The 13,081-nt window shown below is 44.2% G+C and overlaps 1 long non-coding RNA gene across 1 annotated transcript; it reads left to right on the top strand.

Annotated features, from left to right (window-relative positions):
* Nucleotides 1–2,129: 2,129 nt before the first annotated feature.
* On the top strand, nucleotides 2,130–6,138 carry LOC146863736 (uncharacterized). The gene is made up of 3 exons (XR_014969095.1): nucleotides 2,130–4,818; nucleotides 4,929–5,025; nucleotides 5,361–6,138. It is a non-coding gene; the product is annotated as an uncharacterized LOC146863736 (long non-coding RNA).
* Nucleotides 6,139–13,081: the final 6,943 nt, after the last annotated feature.

Raw genomic sequence — 13,081 nt, 5'->3', positions numbered from 1 at the left:
ATCCACGTGCACACACAGCCCCTGACAGCAACAACACATCTGCGGATAGACTATGCCCAAGAGCGAAAATCAGCCAAGTCTGCAACATCTCAGTACTGTAGAAGCACAGAAGTCAAAGGCACACTTCCTCAAAGGGATAAGGGGCAGCAACATCACAGCTGCAGGGGTGACTTACCCACAATGCAGCACACACACATAGCAACAACGGCACATCAACATTGACGACAATTTGGTACGAAGTGCAACACTTTCATTGCAGAACAGAAGACACAACTTGTTCTGATTGTACGTAGAAACTGGTCAATCACATCTGGCATAGCAGGAAACTGTGAGATGAGAGTGTACACGTACACTCTCACATCCCTGATGTAGTTCGAATGTCCACTGTCCAGCAGCTCCTCCCAAACAGTCACAATGTACATTGTCATGCAGTTTGTATGTAAACATGTACAATGCGTCAACATACATGGAACACACTGTCAACCAGCATCTCCCCTTTACATTGCAGAGGGACAATTAACACACTCTGCAGAGCAGACCAGACATCTCTTCAGTGATGATGAAGAGGATGCCGTGGACATTTGCCCCAACACCCTCTAACGGCTCATGGACAGCCTCTGCACCCCACTCCCAGGAGCAGTGCAGGTCAGCTGTATCGAGGTGACCCCGCCCCCTGCACAGACCACACAGCAGGAAGCATACACCACCATGGCTGGGTCCCAGAACCTCACCCAAGAACACATGGCATTTCAAGGCCATGTGTTAGACTGCCAGAAGGAGGTGGCTGAACATGTGCGGGTGGGGTGCGACAACATGGCAGCTAAACTGGATGACATACATGGGTGTCTGAGTCAGATCAGGGACCACTTACACTCACTAATGGACACCCACAGTTCGCACCATGATGTTCAAAAATACATGCCCGACATCGCTGGAGACATGCCTCCAAGAGGAGAACAACTTTTTACTCAGAGTGGCCTCAGCAATGTCAGCCAAGAGTTGGCACAGATGATGAGGATAATGGCGAACATAGAGCATATGCATGTGGAAAGAATGGCTGCCACGGGTGCACACCAGCGAAAAGTTGTTGATATCTTCCATGCCCTGCAGATCCTCTTAATGGCATGGCTGCCACTAAGGCAGTCGCAGATGAATGCTGCTGGTACTTCCACACACACATCTCTGGCGCCTGATGTGTCAGTGGCACAAAGTGATGCAGACCAAACATCAGCACCCACATGTCAGACAGATAACAGAGAGAACGAGGATGCTGGTGATTCCACCTGTGCAGTAAGAAGGTGACAGTAGCAATCCTCTCCACCATATGCCCTGTTTCATCTTGGTGCTGCCCTCTACATCATGCCCTGTAACAACACCTCCCACTGTCCCCCTAAACACTATGCGACACTCACCTTGGACCTCGACATGGACTGCCATGTTCTGTTTGCTCTACAATGACACAACAATTGCACTGCGGACTGTCCTCTACCTCTTCCGTTATACTTGTCAATCCATAAATGACTCTGACTGGCCCTACACTGTTCTACAATGTAATGTGGTGTTTGCATGGCCATGTACTCCTCCAGCTGCAACAACCCCAATGAATGTGAATAAAACACTTAAATTGACACAGATGTGTTATGTCCATAATCGATTAAGTTTGAAAGTATGGATGAATGTAAGGGCATTAATTGAACAAAAAGGTACACCCTGGGAAATGAAAGCAATGCGCATGTGTGACCGTGACACACATAGGCATGATGACTGGGAATGTGTGCACTAGCTGTGGCCTCAATGCACAGAAACAGCACTCACACACTTTTACAACTTTGCCCCACGCAATGTTAGGAATAGGGCTTTGTGTGTAAAGTGTAAGTCTGTGGCAGGCCTAAAGTAGTGTTCCCCATCACATTTGACAACAGAACATCTTTTCGCATACCTACTTACACTCATCTGGGTGGACACAGCCTGTAGTGATGGATCACATTGATACACATGGCAAAAAGTTGGACACCATACTCACATTGCTGAAGACATGTAGGAGCACAGGTCTATCAGAAACTATAAGAACCACAATGTCTGGCTCACAGAGGTGGAGTTGGCAATAGGGACTCACCCCACAGTGAAATGCATCAGTCAGTCCCTCACTGTGTACGGACAATGCTCATTGAGGCACACAATTTGTCATTCCAATCAACACTCATCACAATTGAACACTAGTGAAGTTGCGTATACTTAATTGGCATGTGTGTGTCAGTACGGGCAAGACAAAGGCCACAATATGCAGACCAAAGCATCAGACACTGACAGGCAGCATTCGGTCACAGTACAGTTCCACTGGACAGCCATTGTGCATGTGCCCGGGATGTTCGGACAGTGTGTTGGTGGCTCTCGTAGAACCAGCATTCCTCAGGCCTGCGGCTGTTATGTGGATGATATGCAACAGCTCAGAGCAATGCGTCGTATGTGTGTGCACAGTTAGGATGTATGGGTAGTTGTGTACGTAAGGGTCAAGGGTATTCCATGCAAAAGTACCTCGAGCCAGGACTTCTGTGTGTGTGGTGTGGATACACTGCTCTTTCATTTGTGGTGCGTGTAATGTGTGAGTCGTCATCATCTGCTATGGTATCTCTCTCTCGAGGGGTGCAGGCAGCATGCAAGACCACGGTCGGAGGTGCAGATGTCCTTCCGCATTATGCATTGGGACAAAGGTGCTTTCATCCCTAATGTTAGACTGATAACTGCTTGCATTCTTGAAATGTGATGTGGCGTTCGTGCTGCAAATGAGGCTAGGCCTTGGGCTTATGGTGCACCAATGGCGAAACACACACAACAGTTGGCATGTATGATCCAAGAGCCTGAGCGGTCTTGCACTCCTTGTACAATCTCTTTGTGCGTGGCCGCCTTCCAGGTGCATGCAAAATTGCAACATTGTCGATTGCGGCCAGCACTTTGACAGAGACACATGCATCAGTTGGTTTCCTGTCCATCCCAGAAATGAACCACGCCTAGAGCCCAGGGATAATTATTCACTACCCTACGCTGGCCTGGTGTACGCCGACCCAGCACGCTCGGCTTACTTATAAAGGGGGGGACGATGTCGCTACATGTCCCAGTTCTTCCCCACTGCTGAAGGTGACATGGCTGCGTCTGCCTGGCATATCACGAGACTCAATCATAAAGGGTCCAGGACCTGCGCTACACAGAGATGGTGGTGCCGGATACACTGCGGCCGGCACAGGCCTACTGCCATGGGACAGTGACTTTTGGTGCACTGAGGTAGGGTCACTGTAAGTGCTGAGCAGGTGTGCAGCCTGCGATGATGTACCATCCTGGCGGTCCAGACTGGGAAGGGTTTGTGTGAGCCCTGCTGGACCACAGTGTAGGCCTGAGCCAGAGGGCAGCACGGGCCTATTTCCACGTAGCGTTGCTTCATGGTTCACAAAGTGCACCTAAAGAGCTGGGCTGGTGTGCAGCCTGCGATGATGCCCTGTTCACTGATATGATCTCTGTCATTGCGTAATCAAGACCCAGAATCAGGTGTGTGACTTTGTGGCCCGAGGTGCGGGCTGCATGATGTGGAGGCGGCCAAGGTCGCGGGTCCCGACTTGGAACTTGCCCTCCCATGTGGTGGGCCCTCTTGGAGACACACCCGTGGCAGAAGGTGAGCAGTGAGGCCTGCTTGAGCAGGCTGGTGTGCAGCAGACTGTGTGTGCAGGTGCGTGCAAGCGCTGATGGCATGTGCAATGATATAGACTCTGCCATTCATGATTTGGGAATCTGTTTCAGATAACTGACCTGGTAGACTGCAGTGTGTAGCAGTGTCAGAGAAGGCAGAGGATTCTTACCAAGAACTTGCACAGGAACAGAAGATGCTAGTTCCCTACTCCCTCTCAGGGATACCCCAGAGACGGATATAAATCTTGTCTCCAAAAGAGAGGGAATGGGGACTGGATAAAATAATAAACAGAAGAGGAAGAGGAAACTAAACACAAACAATTACTGTGACCCCCTATTCTACTCTATTATTTCTTTTTTAATGTTTTCCTATGTGATTACTACGTACTCAACGCCCCAAGAAGTGAGATTCTTTTCTTATATTGTTTGTAAGTGTGAACTTTCTTTTTCTTCTTTTATTGGATACTGCATTTAGAAGGTGTCAACCTGTTAATTAACATAATTTAATTACTATAGTTTCTACCTATTGCTATTCTAAGCTATGACTAAATCTTGCTAATACTTCACCTACCAGAACCCTCTGTCTGTCAATCTTTCTTCTTCACTGTTATTCTACTTTTTCTTCCTACTACTTCTAATTACTCTTGTAGACGTCTTTAAGATTATTTCTGTGCTGCTAATCCCATTGTTGAGTTTAATCTTTCTTTCTTCCTTTCTTTACAGGGTTCGCTAACATAAATCCAGAGATAAGTTCTTTTATCCTACTAAACAACTATATACAAATCATCAATGTTCTTAAATATATTTCGTATATGCCAAACAATGTTTTAACAATTTTGCGACTCAGCTTGCAATCTTCTTCTTTTCTCTTGTTGTTTTCAGAAAACTGCTGCGAGACTGCTGGAGGCTTTTCTCTACAAAACAAAACTGCCAGGAACTCTGAGAAGGAGGAGGAGCGTCATCGAATAGGAACACCTAAAAACACCTAAACGCCTAAAACACAACCTTGTGTGCAAACTCGCTATCGGAACGCTGGCAAGTCCTACTCCAGACGGGTATTAGGACAGCAGGAAACTGGGAGAAACTACCGGCGTGAACTAAGAGGGAAACCAAATATTTTCACGGAGCAATTTCTATGAGGTACGAACTCAGGGAAAACAGCTGTGGGGAAAATAAACTAGACCGCAAAAGTGGTTTGAGGTTCGGTGGCCATCTTTGAGTGTAGTTCCTGTCCGATCTTCTCTTTTCAGGTAGCGTCTTCGGTTCTGTAATACGGACACAGTATTTGTCAGCTGATCTGGAGGTCTGACAACCGGCATGTGGTTGGAGACACACCAGTTGCAGCAGGTGAGCAGTGAGTCCTGGGTCCGCAGTGTCAGCACACTCTCTCCCTCTCCCCCTTTCGCTATTTCGTTCCGTTTCGCTCTTTCTCTCTCTCTTTCTCTTTCTCTCTCTTTTTCTCTTTCTCTCTCTTTCTCGCTCTTTCTCGCTCTTTCTCTCTTTGTCGCTCTCTTTCTCTCTCTTTCTCTTTCTCTCTCTCTCTCCTACTCTCTCTCTCTCTCTCTCTCTCTCCCTCTCTTCCTTTCACTCTCTCTTTCTTTCATGCTCTCTCTCTTTATTTCTCTCTCTGTCCTTGGATGAGCGCATGACACACCTTCTTATCTTTAAATTTTGTCTTGCAGGTTGTGACTTACAGATTGTCCAGAGACGACCCACCATGACTCTTCCACATAGTTGTATTTAGTTTAATTTGAATAAATGTTTTGTTTAGAAATTCAAAGATGAATGACTGATTCGCCTTTTTCTGACCACACATGATTGTTGATTGTTGTGATTGTGTGACATCAGGCGAATTGTTTTGTTCAGGATTTCATACAGTTGATTTCATACAGTTGATGTGATATCTCTTTGTGCAGCCACACAAATTACTAAAATGGTCACTAGAGTGGGCTTAGTATTGCAACTAGAGTTGAGTCCATGGGTAATGAGCAAATAATTGACTTAATGACAATATTTGGGGTATTCAGTACCACTCCAAAGAGACCCATTTTTGACAATTGACATTAATTAATTTTATCATTTGTATATTAAAATATTATTGAAAGAATACTTGTAGCTGTTTAAAAATGAAAACATATTTTGTGCATGGATACTGATTTGCTATAATGATGCTCACGCCATGCTGACTATAAAGTTTCTATAATTTCTTATTCTACAAAATGGCTATATAAACCTTAGAATTTAGGGGTGAGCCCCATCTTTCTGGGCCTCCAATGGGGATGCTGACTGAATTTCTATGGATTTGCTGCACACCTGTCTTTTGTTAAATATTTCATTATTCCTGTAACTGAGAGCATTCATGACAATTGACTTGGAAGTAGTCGATTCAACGCTGCATTTTAATGTTTCTATTTCATGTATTGCACGTTAAATTTTTAATAAATCTTTATTGTTTTTCCTAAATTCTGAACTCTTATCTCCCTTTTTGAGACAATTTTTTTCTTTTGACTGTATCTTGAAATATTGTTTTGAACATTGTTGCTAGGGAGACATTAGCTCATAATTCTTGAAGTTAACACTGTCCATTGTGGTAAATAAAATATTACGCTCTCAGAATTTTAAAATATAAATAAGATCATGCATAAGGCAAGAGGCTGAGTCTGTGGTATCAGGTTCATAAAGGGCTTTATTCCAATAACTCGAGTCAAAGGGAGAATATTACCATCACCAAAAAGGATCTGGAAAGGGACTCAAAAGTATTCTCAATATTCTCAAAACATTATTCACAGAGTACAGTATATATACATCTCTCAATTGTACGTAAGCAAAAGAGCAAGAGAGAATGAGATAAGAGCATGTGGGCGTGTAAGTAGACGTGAAGGTGGGCGTCCATGTGGGCGTCCACTTGATGATAATGGGTAATTTGTCATGTGTGGGTGGATACCTGGAGGGGGTTGCGTGATCTGCTGGAATTGTACTGGAACTTTGCCTTACTTGTGCTCAACTCAAGCATGACGTGTAACTGACGTGGGGAGGGTTGCTATGCAACCGGACAAGTCTGGAAGTGAGGCCTTCAGTGAGTGAGGCCTTCAGTGTCAGGACGACCAGCACATCTTGTATTATCTGATATCCGATGTCTGGAGCAGGGACTGATTTGTGACATAGGTTGCTCATCACCAAGAGCCGATGTGGCATCTATTTCTTCATTTACTTCATTTACTGCAGAGGCCTTACATGGGGGCTATGGGCTTTTTACTGACGTGAGCTTTGCAATCTCACAAAGAGAGACAGTAGGGCTGGGCTCCCTCCTTGCAGATGGGTCGCGTTCATTCCTCCTTCACCAGGCAAGAATGTGGTTTCAGTAAGAGTAAGCAGATAACCGTGCTCAATACTGTCTTGGCACCTCGGTCGGGGCCCCTTTGGCTGAGGCCCAAGTGTGCAAGGCCAAGGATACGTAGCTGCAGCTTTCAGAGCGTTCTGAGGCATGAAACCTCTTTTCGGCTCTGGCTGAGCCATAAACATGGGCTTCATGAAAATGCAGGAAAACATGATGAAAAACGTGTAGGCCTCAATACAGATTTGTCGTTTCTCTCATGGGAGACTGGATGATGGCAGGCCACGTTATAGCATAAGCATCATGATAGAAAGGCCATGGAGGGGAAATACATAGGTTACATGTATGTGCATATAAGCGTTTGGGGGGGGCACATGGGGACACATAGGCCTCATAGATTTTTATTTTCCTCATTCCCTCCTTGTACCCTAGTGAACCCCCTATGCAACGTCTATTTTCATGAGACAGTCGATCTGTTCTTGCAGCATTATTTTTCCATTTTCAATGCTTTGTGGAGCCTTGTTATTGCTTTGTATACAGATGGTATCACCGTTGATGGATGTCATTAAGGCAAACCATGCTCCGCAAGAACCATTATGGGAGAACGGAAAAGGAAAAAGAGGCAACACTCCCTTTACCTTCTGATACGGGGGAAATCGGCCACAGACACAGCAGTCTGTAGCATTGCTAGTCTGATGTGAATGGTGCAGTATCTGAATAAAGGTATTGTTGCGTAAGGCAAGTCGATATGATAACTCATGGGATGGCAGATCACTAAACGTGTGTTTTGTGGCATCATTAGTGGAGGAGTGTAAAAGTGAGGCAATAGGAGGAAAAATAGCATGTAGTATTAAGCTGATACATATTATCGTGATGCACAGAAGAGATAGAAAAATTACAGTCACTATACATCTACCACGTAATATTTTACAGTATTTGCCTTTTATCTTGCTCTCTTATTTTTGCTTTATGTTATTGTCCAAGATCTTGTGCGAGCCAGAATACATGTTCAACCGCTTCACCACCTAGTGGACTTAATTGATCAAACGGGTTCTGACTTTTTAGATCAAAGTTTAGCTTTGTGGAAACTTCTGGGGAGTCTCCTCTAGAAAATGGTGTTCAAAGTCTTTCCTTTGTAAAAGAGTGGTGAAGGTGCAACCATCCTTTCCGCCCTTTGACTTTAACGGCCGTCCCCGTGGTCCAGAGCACTGATTTTGGCGCCTTCCATCCAGGAGCGATGGAGTATTCTTTGGCCTGGGTGTTGTCAGGGAAGGCGGCAGCAACCTGCGAACAACAAGAGAGTAGTGCAGACATCAAGGAAGCCAGGTAATCTGTCAGCATGTTACTATCAACATCAGTAATCTTTTAGGCATTGGAGTGCCCCACATATTTGGTAGTCTACCAAAGACCACTTCATAGGGAGATAAGCTTGTTCTAGAATGGGCCACCATTCGCATGTAAAAGAGGGCAACCGGCAGGGCTACCATCCAATCTACACCTTTGTCTGCGCAAATTTTTAATGTCTGATTATGTCTTTCTACAAGGCCTGCTGCTTCAGGATGTCGCACACAATGGAATTTCCAGGTATACCCTAACAGAAGGGACACCTGCTTCATTAGTACCAGGACATATTTGTAACCTCTACATCTGTTTATTTGGATATAATCCATTTGGAGCACTTCAAAAGGGTGGTCAGGTGGATGGAATCCACCTTGTTCCATCGGAATGCCTTTACCTGGATTGAATTGGCAACAGATCATACATGTTCTGACCTTTTGTTTCGCTGCTGCACGCAGGTGCTTGTTGAACCATATATTCTGTAAGCTATCTATCATTGCTTTCTCTCCTAAGTGTGCAGGACTATGTGCGGTATTTATAATCACTTGTACCATCGAATCAGGAAGAAACCATGTGGATTTGCCCTTATTCATCCAACCCTGATCAGTCAGTACCCCTCCTTGTTCCGACCATTTCTTTAATTCGTCCATAGTAGCATGTGTCTGTATGTCTTGTACATCCTTGGAAGGATCCCTAACTGTTATGGCTTTGGACAGTGATAGTATCTGTGATTTTGTCATGTCTAGTGGGGTCTGAGCTGTCTGTTTAGCTGTTCGGTCTGCCAGATCATTGCCTTGGGAAATGGTATCTGTGGCTCTAGTATGTGCTTTACATTTTAGGATAGCTATGGCTGTTGGTAAATGTATTGCTTCCAGTAGGGCTTGAATAAGGGGGCCATGCTGTATCTTGGCCCCATGAGAGGTCAAGAAACCTCTTTCTCGCCACAGAATCGGTGTAAATGTTTACTCTCAGGTGCTTAGCTCTTATGCACGCTTGTGTCAGGGCGATGAGCTCTGCTGCTTGTGCTGACAATATGTCTATTCTTTTAGTCTCTATTATTACAGTATCAGTAGTCACTGCATATGCTACCACTAATTCTCCCGCCCCTGTCCTCATGCATGAGCCGTCAACTTATAGTGTTAGGTCGGGGTCTGGGAGTGCAACGTCTGTCAAGTCTTGTCTTGGTTTAGTCACGGTATGTATTACTTCAACACAGTCGTGTGGTGAAACGCTTTCTGTACTGGAGGGCAAAAGGGTAGCGGGATTCAGTATGTTGCATCGTCTGATCTCTATGTGTGGTTGAAATAACGTTAACTCATAACCTGTCAGTCTAGCTACAGTCAGGTGTTGTGTTTGTGTCCGGTTCAAGAGAACCTCTACTGCGTGTGGTACTTGTACTGTCAGAGGGTGGCCCAGCACTATCGAGTCACTTTGTCTTATGGCTAAGGCCGTTGCTGCAACTGATTTTAGGCACACAGGCAAAGCCTGTGCTACTGGGTCTAATGTACTAGAAAAATAAGCACAGGGCTTGTGTTTTCCTGCATGATCTTGTGTGAGGACAGATAGTGCTGTTCCATCCCGCTCTGTCACAAAAAGCATAAACGATTTGTTGTAATCAGGATTTGCTAAAACTGGTGCTTGACATAAAGCTCTCTTTAATTCTTCAAATGCCACAGTGTGTTCTTGTGTCCAAGAGAGGACTTTAGTAGAAACTGCCTCCTGTGTCGTCAACTGTATTAGGGGCTTGGCTATGTAAGCATACTGGGGAATCCACTGCCTGCAATATGAAGTGAGGCCAATGAATGCACGTACCTCCTTTTGTGTCTTGGGCTGTGAAAAACCAGAAATCAATTGAATACGTTCCGGTGCCCACAACTAATTCCCCTGAAAGATCACAATAAAACATGAGAAAAAGGGGAAAGCACCATACCTATTTCCTCGGCTTAATTTCTAAGGGGGCTAATTTCTAAGGGGCTTAATTTCTTAAGGGTCTAGCGGGAAGCGAACCTCCTCAGGGGCCAGCAGAAAGCCAATATTCTCCTCCTTCCCCCCCTTTTTGACAGGAGGAAATCTGAAACAGATTTCACTGCTGTCAAACACTATCAAACCCTGTGTCTTGTCAACACTATTAATCCCTGTGTGTAGCTACTGGGCGTAAGCAAAATTATAGGAGATACACAGCGTATTTGAAACGGCGAGAAATCCTTCAAATTAATGTACAAACCTCATTGTGTTAGCTCATAAGCTGGCCAAATGACATCTCATATGCAAATGTCCCTATTACATGAACCTACACCAACCTGAAGTCAATATTAATGCTAGGAGGCCCTAATAGGAATGCTAAATTACCTAAATATTCGGAAAACCAAGTTTAAGAACAGTTGTTAATGTTGATAATTAATAATTCATCTGCTAAAGAAATCAGTCATTTTGCAATAATTTCCACCTATACAATAAACAGCCTAATTTAAAAACAAGTCAACTTTTGGGGCCACCACTTACAAGAATGAGCTTACTAAAGCAAACTTTAAAAAGGAAATCCTGTCAGATATTTTCTCATTACCCTAAATACCGAGCCTCATTTGTCACTCTGGGGTGGCAGTCCTTATTTAAAACAGGCCTTTCAAGAGTTAAGATGCGAGTGCATAGATCACAATGGTTCCTTAATGTCCAATCTGGAAACATATGACCGAGGCTGCCTGTCTATAAGAGAAAGGCAGTCATGTGATACATATTTTAGTCTTGCATAACTTTTTCTTCTTTTATTCATCTCCAATACCAATTAGACATACACTGATAACGTGTTGTCTGCTATTTTGACAGCATGATAAAGGAAATATCATGTCTGTGAAATTTAGTAATTGTGAACAAGTTCCAGCCAAGCGCTGCGCAAATGATTTACGTCGTCACGTCCATCTCTGTTACGCCCAGGAGAACTTGTATCAACGCCAAACATACTGGTCAATACAACACAAAAACAAAACATATATAAAATACATATGCCAAGCCATCAGTATACCAAGCACAGAAAGCATAGACAATGACACGAACATATATAAATGAGCAGCGATGCGCAATTACAGTACCTACAGCTCAGAGGCGAACATTCTGGCCTGCTTAATTTGTCAGGCTTATAATCAATAATTGATTTACCTGCCCTATACACCCCCATCTGAAATCACCGTGTCAAGTCTGACACACAGAATCAGCAATAATAATCAAAAACGAAGAACACACGAACCTGTTTGTTTTTTTTTATAAAAATGAGCTATGCATCTTCGTCAACACAATGTACCCTAATGTCCCAGACGAAGACGCACCTCTCATCTCTCCTCACAGACTTTTAACCACTGGATCATTTATCCAATGCAACTGGTGGCAGCTTGTGGCCACAATTAAAAAATGTCTGAATTTGAAAATCGTTTTTATATAGGCATATAGCCCTTAAAATTCCAAGCAAGAGCAACATTTTACTTTCTGGCCAGAAGCAATATAACAATTGCTAAAAAATAAAACAAATCTTCTCCATAGACATTTCCTCGGGGCACTCGTTTTGCACAGAATAGAACAAGGGAATCTTTCTCGACTTACATTTCTCAGCTGCCCTGTCTTATCAGAGAAGCTAAAAATAGCCCCTCAGCGCGGCCTGAGCCTGGGCTGCCAGCCATCTTTTTTGTTTTTCCTACTCCTGGCCCCCAAGGCTCTCCGGCTGCAGGCATTACACAGATGCGATGTCAGAGAAGCTTTCTAAGCAGTGCCTCTGTTCCGCTCCTCTCACCGGCCCCCACCTACACTGGCTACAAGGTCAGAATCTGTCTCCGATTTCTGTATCACATACTGCTCTACACAGCCCCCACCTTCTCCTCACTCTGAAGCTGTCAAAGACAAAAAGACTACTCAATTCCATAAAAACTGCAATAATTCGCCCAATTGAAAAATTATTTTTACATACAATTTGCACTCAGGGGGTCACAATCTCACCGACTTGACCCAGCACATTGGCTCACTGGACCACCAAGAACACAAACCTGTATTCTTGAACAATTTGCAAGTTCGAAATACCCACAATTCTTTTTTTCAAGCTAAACTTTTCACTAATTATTTTTTCGTTAACACTTTGTACATTAGGGGTGTCATCAAATCACAGGTGTTGCTATTACCCTAGCTACACCCCTCTCAAGTCCCTTTTAACAACGTAATCAAATGTTGGACCATGAAAACACCAGCTATGCGCTGTTCGTTTGGTGGGAGGCTCAAGAACCTTTGGGCTACTATATCATTATTATATGTATCGTGGTACTTGCGGTGGCACTCTAACTGGACCTTCTACTGGGGCCACTCTTGCTAGGTCCTCTGAAAGGACGGGATAAATACCAGCAACGTCAGTATTTCTTTCTCTGTCAGCCTGCGCTCATTTTACCTGCTCCACTTCCTCCTGTAACATCTTTTCCTTGGCTTTTCCAGACTCCAGTCTACTTCTCTCTGCTTCGTGAAACACTTACTCTGTCCTCCTATGTGACTCCTTGCGCCAAAACTCAATGGCATCCTTCCGAGCTGGTCTACATTTTCTCTTTCATAAGAGTGTTTCGTTGTCTGTCTACTTGTTCTGCTTTTACTCGGATACCTTCCTCAACTAATACATTTTCTCGGGCTTTGTCTGAATCCTCCCTACTTTTCTCTTCTTTTCTGAGCGCTTTCTCTGTGCGTCTATGCAATTCTTTACGCCATAAT

Source organism: Triturus cristatus, chromosome 2_1 (assembly GCF_964204655.1).
Source record: "Triturus cristatus chromosome 2_1, aTriCri1.1, whole genome shotgun sequence".
NCBI lineage: Eukaryota > Metazoa > Chordata > Amphibia > Caudata > Salamandridae > Triturus > Triturus cristatus.
Note: the sequence above shows the minus strand (reverse complement) of the source record. Positions and strands in the feature narration are given on the sequence as shown.